This window comes from Anoplolepis gracilipes, chromosome 2, assembly GCF_047496725.1.
Source record: "Anoplolepis gracilipes chromosome 2, ASM4749672v1, whole genome shotgun sequence".
Taxonomy (NCBI): domain Eukaryota; kingdom Metazoa; phylum Arthropoda; class Insecta; order Hymenoptera; family Formicidae; genus Anoplolepis; species Anoplolepis gracilipes.
The window spans coordinates 7,960,960-7,974,183 of NC_132971.1; the positions used below are offsets into that span (position 1 = coordinate 7,960,960).

Sequence of the window (13,224 nt, forward strand, 5' to 3'; positions counted from 1 at the left end):
TTAGCAAGTGTGATATCAAACTGATTCTCATTGATCTGACAATGAGTTACCAGTCACCCTTATTGTTAGCTCGGATTCAAGAGAATCTTTTATCTTTCTTTTTCTTCCCGGATTAATAGGCACGCTTGAGAATCGTAGTATTCTTTTCTTTAATTGTTTCTCTTTCATCTAATGTTCTTTCCAATTAACAATTTCATTACTTTATCTTTTTTATTATATACTTGTGGAGTATCAGAAAAATTAAGAATAAATAAATTATGCTTACGAAGTATACAAAATTGTCGGAATAATTAAATCTTGTGAATCAGGTTTGACGAATTTTACTATTTGTTAATTTAATCTAGACGCATTATTCAGCGATAACATTTTTCAAATTTTAATTTTTAACCTATTGTATGTACATGCAAGCGGCGAATTCTCTACTTTCAATCGTCTTTAGTCTATACACCCAAGTCTCGTTTATACGTTTTGTTTTTATTTAATTTTTCTTATTTTACTAATTATATATTGAAATAACCAGTCAGAACTTAAGATAATTTTAATGTTATAATTTTTATTATTCTAACTGATAATCTCCAAATTGTGTAACACTCACGATATTAATTACAAACACAAATCAATATACATTACATTAATGTATTTGTATTTCTTTTTATGTTACTACCGATCGTAAAGTTAATTATATATCTTTGATATTTTAATAATAGTTTATGCATTCTTTTCATCTTAAATTTTTAATGAATTATAATGTTTAATCTAATAATTTGTTTAATTAATTAACTTTGCTGTTGCTTCCTTAATCTAAAATCGCACTTGGCTCTATCCCTCTATTTCAATAAGAATTAAATTCTTTTATCAAAAAGGACCACCAGACGAATGGCAAAAAAATACCGCCGTGTAAGAGTGACTTTCCTAGATGTTTACTCTTTTTCCGGCCTGATAGTTCATTCGAGACGTACATCTTAAAGGTATGAGAAAGAGTATGCTAATATATGTTACTCCTTTTTGACAACCATTTTTCTATAGATTTTAATACTAACATTGTAATTTATATATTTATTATAATAAAATAAGTGATATAAAAAGTAAATCAAACAAAAAATCTAAACTAATATAGTCTAAGTTTTTTAAATACTACAGTCATAAGGTGCAATGGAAAGCTGATTACAAACTGGTTTCAAAAACCGATTTGTTCAGGCAGATAACTTAATTATTACTCCAGCCACCCATTTAAATATAAAATGAACACAATTAATAGCCTGATTGATCACGCGATTCTGCTGTCGGATAAACGGTTTCAAGTAAATAATATTAATAAGGTAAAAGAAATTTTAACGAATCATTGTTATCCCACTCACATCATTGACCGATACGTGCATAAAAGAATTTGTAGTCTTAAATAACAAAAAAATAAATCTAACGCAGATAACAATACTAGGCGACACGACATCTCTACGTGCGTATTAATGCCGTATGTTGAAAACCTAAGCGAGAAAATAAGAAAAATATTCAGGGATGAAGGCTTAAGAGTTGTGTATACGATACCGAAAAAACTTAACAAATTAATTAAATGTGGCAAAGACAAATTTAACAAATTTAACAGAGATCGTTTATAAAACTGACTGCAAGAATTGTGCTACATACATAGGACAGACAAAAAGACATCTAAACACACGCATTAAAGAACATACTAATAATATAAAAATGCATACTAGCAACCATTCGGTCGTTAGTAAGCATAGGACTGAATTTACACATGATTTCAATTGGACAACAGCCACAATATTGCATAGCGAAAAACATACTAAAAAGAGAGAAATTGCGGAGATGTTTTTTATCAAGATGTATGACAATTCAATTAATTTACAAAAAGACACCGAAAATTTGAATCCGATTTACAATAATATTATTAAAAAATTTCAACGAATTTGACCTGATACTTGTATTTGTTTTCCGATATTTTATACACAACTTTAGTTTTTATGCTTACGTGGAGGTGTGATGTAGCATAAAAGTGTTTTTAACTTTTTAAAATGTTATGTCGTGAGAGGTACATAGATTTAATTTAACGTTAACATATATAAGAAAACTTCCATGGTGACATCATAGTAACTAACTAAAATAATGTAATATCATTTTTGTTAATCAATTTTAGACTTGAAAAGAACCTAAACCAAAGGTCGAAACGTCGTCGATTGTTAAATCTATTAAACACTCAATAAAGCTTATTAAACCAGTTTGGTCGATCAATAATAACACCCAACTAAACTAATATAATTAGCAACAACATATAATTAACAATAAAATAATAAAAATATATTTGCTGGTAAAATTTCAATCAAATATGTACGATCAAATAAGCGATGTCTTTTAATATCAGTTAATTTGGCCATGTATCTAGATATGTACCCACAGCTCTTGAGAAGCAGGAAAAAAGAAACATTAATCGATTAAACATTGGTAGACTAAATTGATTGATTGAGAGAGAAAGAGAGAGCGAGAGAGACAGAGAGAATACATATTTATATAAATATATAAGTAACTTAAGTATTGCAGTGTTTTTTAATCGTAAATATTATAGTAAAGAACATATGTTAACTGTATGCATTAATTGTATTGCAATACTTTTGCAATCTTTATATTTTTTTTACTTAACAAAAGTAATAAAATATAAAGTTTGTTATTTAAAACAAAATAATTGCAATTTTAGCTTGAATAAAAGCTCGATTTATGATTAGAAAAAATTCATAAATTTGTTGTAAAAAAACCAACGCGAAAATATTGTGTTACATTCTGTCGACTCCACGTTTCTTCTTCTCACGCAGATTAATTGATAAGCGATAAACGAGAAGTCACTCGACAAACGAATCGTTCTTGTCACACAACATTTTAAACATTTTAACACGATTTCCCAATGAATACAGAGGGGCTCGATGATAAAAATACATTACAGTTCGATGTTCGTCACTACGTAGGATTACATGATAATCGCCCAATTAGTAATAAAAAAAAGTCGCGCGATAAATAAACCGTTCTTGCCATATACACCATAACTTAAATATTTAGACGTGATTTCCAAACGAGTACAGAAGGGACCAATGACAAATTATCAATCTCTTCTGTAACCAAATAATAAACACTGAGTAAATTCTAAAATTACCTAATTTTCACGAGCTCAGCAACAATCAAAACAAGGCGGAGAAAACATACCTTCGGACCAATCTCAATACGTGGTCCTGCCCAACACGTCTCAGGAAAATTATATAAAAGGGCAGAGTTGCGAGAACGCTTATGATCATTATTCTTAAAACCTCTTCAAGTTCTTAGAGTCCTTAGAGTCAATCACTCAGAAATTCGATGTTGGTAGTGTCAGTTAGTAGCGCTCAATCAGTACCTTCCCGTAGAAACTTGACTTTCGTTCGGGCTCTCCTTCTATTTGTTAATGCAAATTTAGTGCATGATCCACGAGCACAACCCTCGACGCTCAGCTGCAGCACAACACAGGAATGGAAGGAACACCACGAGACTACCGAACACAAGACTTCGCTCAAAATAGTAAGTCGAGCTTAATTAGATAAAATCAAACCCGTAACACACGCACACAGTCTTTTATAACAACACAAGCAAAAGATGTAACTTTCCACCCAGAACATAAAATTTTAGACTCTCACTCTCCCCCTCATTATTCTGGGTGATGACCTCCGTACTAATGTAACATCTGTGATTAATACACATAAACACACACACACACACACATATATTTAAATCTAAGGTCGCTATTAGAAAAATTATATGAAAGAATCATATGTATAATGTTAGGATTTAAATAAATAAATGTAATTGAAATATTAAATGATTACCAAATTTATTTAACTCTTTCTCTCTCTCCGCGAAGGATCACACTTGGTTCAGTCCTGTGTAAAAGAAATTAGATTCTCTGACAAAAAAAGGACCACCGAGCGAGCGTTCGCATAAACAATGTAATAACGATACCCCGTCGTTTGCCTACTATGCTAACCTTCAGCTCGCTCGACCAAGTCACTCGTCGGTAAAACATTTGAGATCGGAACAGTTTCTGTTACGGCCTTCCTCTGACCCATTCTTTCCACGGGCCTGGACGTAACATTGCCTTCTAAATCATTTTTTTACACTTAATGAGCCATGCAGTTCTTTCTGTATCTGCTGCAAAGTTTTGCCTTTGGTTTCAGGTACGTAGAAAAACATGAATAAAGCACCAGCAAAACTGCACGCCGTAAATATCCAGAACGGTTTGTATGCCGAAATTATCGGCTACAACCAGATACATTTTCGTCACACCGAACATAAAGGTACAAACTGTGATATTATTTACCATACTACCGAGAGCTTTTACGTTTGTAGGAAATAGTTCACTCTCCAGAACCATCGGTATCGGAGATAGACCTACAGAGAACATGATTACGTACATGATTACACCAACAGCAGGCAACCATGTTACATTGCTAGTGTTCACATCATGCTGCAATTGGAAATATATCGCGATCATGGCGGTTGAACAGGCAGAGCCGATTGTGGAGATGATCAGCAGCAATTTCCTCCCAATGCGATCGATAATAAACATACAAATGATTGTGCTACTCATTTGTACCGCTCCCAGTATCATGGTTAAATACTTCCCATCTAACTTACTATTTGTCTGATCAAAAAGTAACTCAACGTATTGTTCTACGGCCGCAATACCGCTCATTTGGTGAATAATTATTACAGATATGACTGTAATTAAGGCTCTGTAAAATTAAATTTACACTTTTTCAATACTTCTACAATAGGATAATAGTTTCAAAGTTATCAGAAGTTACTATAATTTGTCTAAATCCTCAAGTAGGAGTCTAGACACAATGACGTAACATGATGGCAAAGTTTGAAAACAAGGCACGTAATTAGAGAAAAGAAAGATATGTATGTATCTTCTTTCTATACGTATTATGGCAAATAAGATAATTTGTATGACATATAAGAAAAATAAGTAATAATATATAAAAAACTATAATATAATTATTATATTAAAATTTAATAATAATAATAATTAATAATAACTAATAATAATAATAATAGTAATAATAATAATGATAATAATAATAATAATAGTAATAATAATAATAATAATTATTATTATTATTATTATTATTATGATTATTATTATATAGTTATTATAATAACCATTATTAACTTTAACATTTCTTTTTTAACTCATAATTTAAATTTTTTGTAGAATAATTTTTTTTATTCTTACATTTTGTTTTTTATAATAAATGTTACAAATTATATTAACATAAAATTTTGAAATTATTTATAAATATTTATAGAAAATAATTTAAATATGTGTAACTAATTTATTTTATATACTCGTCACAAAATATAAAATTTTAATCTACTTTTACTAAAATAATTTATATCTAATTTATATTTTACGCTAAAATTTTCGTAGTTCAGTACTAATTGATTCTGCCGTTGTATGTCATGACTAATCAACCGTTAGTCGTTCAAGGCCAAACTTTTACTTGAGGGTCTTTAACTATAATGACTTTGCATTCTTTATGCAGAGAATTATAATTTATTCACAGAAGTGTTACAAAATTTATAAATATATATTATATATAAGTATCACACATAGCTAAGAAAATGTCTTAATAAATATTTACTTTGCAGATTCATGTATATAAAATATTTTATTTACAATATACTTTTCTAATATTTATGTTTATACAATGCATACATTTATAAATTTTGTAACATTTTTTTAAATATTATAATATATATACATATTAAATTTATATGATTCATTAAATCCCACCAATATTACATTTATAATATTATATTAATATTTATAAAAAAATATTTTTTTAATATTGACGTATACTATAATTATAAAGAAGATTTGTAAAGAACTTCATTAACAAAATTTTTAAAACAAAAATATAATTCATACTCCGTTTATATCATATACATATAGCTGAATATAGAAAATAAAATAATATTGAAAATTATTATATTTTTGAAGATTATATTGATTATATTGAATGTCGTTCATTCAATTATATGACAAAACAAAATTTGATATCTTACCTGCGATTTCCAGGGACACATAAAAGTTCTCGAAAACCAGTATTATTTGTCAAGTCAAATTGCACAGACCGTTCAATATCATCTGCTTCTTTATAAACATCATTTTTGCCTCTCAACTGAATGAGAGAAGTTATGGCCTTCTGTCTGGCATTACGGCGCATCAATTGATACGGGGATTCCGGTACCCAGATGAAAGTAATGAAAAGTAAGCAAAGCGCCGCCAAGGACACAAAAGCAAGATTTCTAACTGATAGAAATGGACCTATCACGTACTCAAGTGTAGTGCCAAATTTTGAAGTGACTGTTAACATGGATGTCAAAATACCACGAATTTTCACTGGTGAAATTTCACCAGTATATATTACTATCGCCGTATGAGCGATACCTATAGATAATCCGTTCAAAAACCTCGATATATACAACTCCTGAAAAACACAGAAAAAATAAGAACATTAATAGATGTATTGTGTCAAATTGTAGCTCATTTTAATGTTTTCAAAATTCAATAAGATAATGGTAACACTTTTATTAAACATAAACATATTAGTTTCTATATAGTTAAAAATTGCTTATGTATGCTTTCATTCCCCTTCCCTCTCCTCTCTAAAAACTAATTTTAATTTATTTTACTTTGATATCTTTGTATTACTTTAATGATAAACATAATATTATTCAGAAATGGTATATAGTTTTAATGAAATTTAGCGCTTACATAATTATTTATATAATTATTTATATTTTAAATATTTTGAAATATGATTTTAATAATTTTTTTATAAAATATTTTTTAATAGTAATTGAAAATTTTAGAAAGAAAAAGCTAAATCTTCTGATAATACAAGATTTATTTATTGTTTTTGATTATTATTATTATTACAGTAACAAAAATAAAAAAATATGTAGAGAAATATATTTTTTTTCATTTTAATTGTAAAATACAGCTGACATAACATATTGAGATTCTTTGAGTATTATTATTTTGTAGTTTTTTACAATATGTAACAACTTGTACGGATTTGGTTTTTAATATATTTCATGTTCATAAAACTGAATTGAGGCTATCTATTTAAAAAATAGATTTTATAAAAAATATTATTTCAACAATCGTCAGATGATGATTAGATGACAATTAGATAATAATATTTTTATAAAATAAATGTAAGTATTTGATGTGGTCTTTCCATGCAAATCACAGAAGAAACATATACATATTATTTTTAATAGATATTTAAAGTTATTTTAAAATTAAACGTTTGTTTATAAATTGCTCCGTAACATAAAATTTAAATTTAAATTGCACTGTTTTCAAAGAAAATCTTTGAAAACAGTGCAAAAGAGTAGATTATATGCATAAAATATACAATGCAAACATTCTAGTCAAATTCTTGAGATAGAAAATCTGGATTTATAATAAGTAAAATGAACAAACAGAGAGTGAATTTGAATTCTTAATATCAAAATATAATTTAAACATATTTGATGCATCATTTTGTTTTTATATAAATATATTGTAGCAAATATAGAAGTTATTTAATTACCCAAAATGATGTTGCAAAGGCAATCATCAACCAACCAACAATTGAAGGTACAGCCGCGAATAACATGGTGTTTTTTCTGCCAATAACATTCACTAAAAAGGTACAAATAATAGCACCCGCCATTAGACCTATTATAAGTAAAGATGATACCCAAGATGCTTCTTCCAGGGTCAAACGCATAGGATATGTTTCATTTTTTCCTTGTATCAATACAGGCAAAGATGGTGATGCCCAACCAAAATGTTGGCCAATTGTTAGCATACCTAGATTTCCTAGTAAAATAATTAAATTTTAGAACTGATATGTATCGGGTTTGTGAGTTGTCACATAAAATTTATATTTTTGTAACAGTTTTTATTACAATTTAATAATTTAATAATTTTAATATTATATTAAAATTAAAATTTTTAAATATATGAAGATGATATTTTTTGGGTTAATATATTATTTAATATATTATTTTTTTATATGTATAATTTGCAAGAAAAAAATTTTTTTTTAAATATGTATTTCTTTAACTTGATGTAAAATATAATTTAAATGTAATATAATAAATCATATAATAAAAACTGTATAACAAAAATAGATGCAAAACGTTATGTATATTTATATTAACTTATGCAAAATATAAACTTGATTTATTGCATTTTATGACATTTTTTATAAATTATAATAATGTTACACATAAAAATAATAATAATACGATTATAATAATGTTGAAAGATGTCAAGGAACAGTTTGAAGTTTGGAGAAACTGTTAAACTATTAGCGTTTGTCAATTTTAACACATACGCACAGAGAAAAATAGGAATTTGTTTGTCTTTCTCGCATATATCTTGGACATACTTTTAGTTCATGGAAAACAATGGTATTCCTCTTCCATATGTATGCTCTAAGATAGGGTAAACTAGGATATGATGGCCGTACGGAAAAGATGACCATAGGCTATAATTTTTTTAATAATCGCTACATAGTGCACTTTTTGAGTCATTATCAAAGATAATCGATATTTGCAGTAGTTTATATGCATACATTATTCGAAATAACGATATTGTGAATCTTATATCATATTTTTACTTTTGACTACCTGCAAAGTTTTTCTATTGTCCACTAAAAACTGTAATAACGTCGAATAAATCACAGTTAAGCTATCGTAGTCGACGTTAGACCTATTATAAAGATATGTAAATTGTTATATGACCTATAATTTTTATTTTTGTTTTCACTATTTTTTTTATAAATATTATGGCCATCTTTTCGTCACTATGATAATATTTTCCTTAGTTGGGTAAGATGGCCAATGCTTATGTTGAACTCTTTTGATAATATAAAATTTCTATAAAGTATTTTCTTTTTAATTTCGATAATATTACGTAATTTAATCTTTAGTAAAGATAATATGTCAAACATAATTAAAAATTAACAAAAACAAAAGTATATTTTTTGCATTTTAAAAAGCTATGGCCATCTTACCCAAGTTTACCAAGTATATATATATATATATATATATATATATAGGGTGTCCGGTAATTCGTAAAATATCTCTCGTATACAGATAGAGCGAGTTATATAGTGCTAACATAATTTTCATAATATCATGAAAAGAGTGCTATTTATAGGAGCACTTTTGTCACTTGTTATTTTGTGACACCTGAGAGCGCGAAATCTCAGCCATCATTCGTGAAATATAATTGCTTCCAGTTTGAAAACTATTGTAGCCTCGACATTTTTGTATTAAACTTTTCGTCCTAAAATGTTCTAAAGAACCTGCCATTAAAATATTTACCGGTATTTTAGGGACACCCTGTATATATATATGAGGCGTTCTTTGTGAGAAAGGCCACCCCTCTGCACAATATATTTCTTCAGATAAATAATTTTTCAAGTGCTGAAAATTTTCGTTAAACCTTCTACTTTTAAATGCCGTGTGGCAAATTCGGAAATGCAAGACTCGAAATGGCGGCCAAAACAAAGAAATAAAAATTGAGCTTCCACAAAAATTGCCTATTTTGAGTCCCGCGAATTTGGAATTGTCTTGTTTGCCAAATGATACTTTATAATGAGAAATCAATCACAATTAATTTTTAAGTTGAGCCGACAATTGGTTTCAGAGATATGAGCGGTCAAAGTAGTCAAAATTCATAATTTCAAAAAAATATCTCACGTATACAGATAGAACGAGTTAAATTGAGCAAAAGTTCTGTATTGTTTTGCGAATTTCGGAATTATTATTGTGAAATTAATTGAAAAATATTAACCAATTCGCGCCAATATATTAGCGCTCTGCGAAGAAAAGAGCCTGCTATCATTCGGTCGCTATGAGTACAGCGAGAGGAGACAGCCCACTGTTACGAGAAATTCTTTATGAATTACCGAACATCCTGTATATATATATATATATATATATATATATATATATATATCATACAATAGATTATAAATTATCATTATATAAATATATAAATAATAATAATTTTATATATATACATATTTATATAATAATTTCTAATCTAATTTTTCTTTTTATAAAAAATGGCATAAAACTTCGAACGCGAACATATTAAAGCGTTAAAGCTTTTTTCCCCAATGTTAATTAACTGTTTTTGTTATGCACTATGATTTGCTTCATTCGTGTTATATAGGTACATCGTATGTAATATATATATATTTATGATATATGTACCTTTCTTTACTTGTCTCTCTTTTTTCCTTCTTTTTTTTGTTTAACATACTCCTTCTTTCTCCTTTTTTTCTAGTCTATTCTTTATCTACGTTAATTTATCTTTACATTACGTAAACTATTGTAATTAAACAAACTGTCAAAATTTACATAACAAGTGGACAGCCGCAAGCGACACGAATGACACAAGTCGCAACGCACACGAACAAGATATCCAATTAACATCGTGGAAAAGAGGCCTCAACACTTCGATGTATTCGAGTTCGAGGTTTCACACATTTTTTAGAAGGGCATTACTATAATTTGATACTTCTAAAAATATACTACATTTAAAATTAATTTAAAAAGCAATTTAAATATAATTGTTTTATGTATTATAAGCATTTAACACTATTGAGTATACGAAGAAAGAGTATACAAAGTTAAAGAGATTACATAATACTAAAAAAAAGTAGTACGCTCCAAAAAATAAAACATGAAAGAAATATAAAAAAACATTTCACAAATTAAATATAAAGAGAGTTTAAATAATATTGTATGTTTCTAAGAAAATAATTTCTAATTTATTTTAAGTTTAATTATATATTAATGAGAATCAAGCCAGTTACATGCAAAAGTTTATTTATTTGTCTAATTATTCCATAAAACATACCTGCTGCAGCAGCAAGATATATTTTCTTCATCTTTTACAATATGATCAGTTCCACGTGCAAACGTTAAATGAATTTGCAAAAACAAACTGACTAAATTTTTTTCAAGTAAAAACATTTCAGATAATGCTATCAGATCAACTTTTGCCAACACATTACGCCAACACATTACACATTTTGAGAAAAACAATAACATCGAAAAAGCTGTGTTTATAGTCCGTTCTTATATTTTATTATCTTAAGTAAGGTCTTAAAATTTCATTCGGCTACCTGAACAGAATCTTAAAAAACGACTTAAAATGATCTTAAATATAAAAATAGACTGTAAATACCTAACATTTATATAAGCTTAATTTAAAAATGATAAGATATCTTATCAAGTATTATTGCACTTATACACAGTAGAAAATTTTGTGTTAAATTTAACACATTTCTCGTGTCCTAATTTATCCATTCTAATTTTAATGTTAATTTAACAGAAAGCAAATATGTAAACAAATAACACAAATAATATGTAAAAAGTTAACACAAAAATGTGAATTAATGTAAGATTTACTTGTTAATTGTGTTGTTTTAACTCTTAGAAACGGTGAATATAAACTAAAATTAAGAAAGTAAATATTAAGAAATAACGAAAAATAAAATAAATAAATAAATATATAAATAAATAATAATAAATATTTAAAGGGTTGTTACCGGAGATGTAAAATTTCTAAATAAAAGATAACATTTTCACAAATATGAATTTTTATTATGAACCAAAAGAATAATCTGGATATAAAATGGTCACAAAAGAAGTCAACAATAACACTATACGTGTTTGTCTCTGCCAGACCACCTTCATGCAACATCCGTTCATGATAAAATTCCAGCGAAATAAACATCAAAACAGCAAAATAACCTAATACAATAAATTGAAAGTTTTTTCTCACTATGGCGAACTCTCCATTGGTTAAAAAATATTTCTTTCTGCTATGTATCCACTGGAGAGAACCAGCAATGACTAACGACTTGTAAAATAGCATTCCGCGAGAATACGCTTACAGTTGAGTTGTGATAATACGAATATGTTAGTGGAATATTCATTACTATGATTATCTTACCGCGAACTTCTAAGCATCCAGTCTTCTTTGCTCTGACTTAAAATATATAGCTTCGAAAATCCTTCCTCGTTGTCCAATTGTAATAACAAATACGGTTATTCCAAAATTCGAGTCTCATAGTACAGATTTTAAACTTAAAATTCATGTATTGTAAATATAACTTTTTTCAATTCTCTGATAGATGTCCATCATTAAGCTTCTCATGGATAATTAAAAAGCAACATTTGCTGATCCAAGCAGTTGCCATTTTACTTGCGCTCGCATTTTGCCAACAAAGTAGTAAATTCAATTAAATAATTCTTTATTTTCTTCCTTTCCTTTTCAAGTTTTGAAACTTGAAACTGAACTTTTGTTTTGACAAGACGGATTTCGTCACTTGTTGGTTCGTCTTATTAGTATTTTTAATCGCGTAATATCTAACTACTTCCATGTGTAAAACACATTGTTATACATCTTCGCCTCACCTTGACACTTGAAAAGGACCACAACCAAATGGTCGAAACGTCGTACTACTAAATAAAGAGTTTACTGGCTAGTTAGGTCGTTTTAATTATACTATCTACTGTTCATATTTAGCATATATGTTTCGTGAATTTAGAAAAAATGTAAGGTAAATATTCACAGGCTGGGATGTAAAATTTTTAAATAAAAGTAACATTTTCAGAAATACGAATTTTTATTAAGAATCGGAACAATAATCTGGATATAAAGAAATGATCACAAAGGAAATCGACAATATTTGATACTATACGTGTTCGCCTGACAGACCACCTTTATGCAACATCGGTTCACGATAAAAATCCAGCGAAATAAACATCAGAATAACCTAACAAAATGATAATTTCTTCTGATTATGTCGAACTCTCCATTAATTAAAAGCTAATTCTTTTTGCTATGTATCTACTGGAGGGAACCCGCAATGAATAACGGAATAACATTCCACGTGAACACGCTTGCAGTTGAGACATTACAAATAGGTCAATCGAAAATTTCTTATCATAATTATCACACTGTATTTCTGAGCATCTAGTCTTTTTCGGTCTAACTTAAAATATATAACCTCAAAGATCCTTCTTTGTCATCCATTTGTAATAATAAATATGATTATTCTAAAAGTCGTGTTTTACAGTAAAAATGATTTTAAACTT

At 28.0% G+C, this 13,224-nt stretch overlaps 1 pseudogene; it reads right to left on the bottom strand.

Moving 5' to 3' along the window:
- Positions 1 to 3,840: 3,840 nt before the first annotated feature.
- Positions 3,841 to 11,215, bottom strand: LOC140676087 (facilitated trehalose transporter Tret1-like; annotated as a pseudogene).
- Positions 11,216 to 13,224: the final 2,009 nt, after the last annotated feature.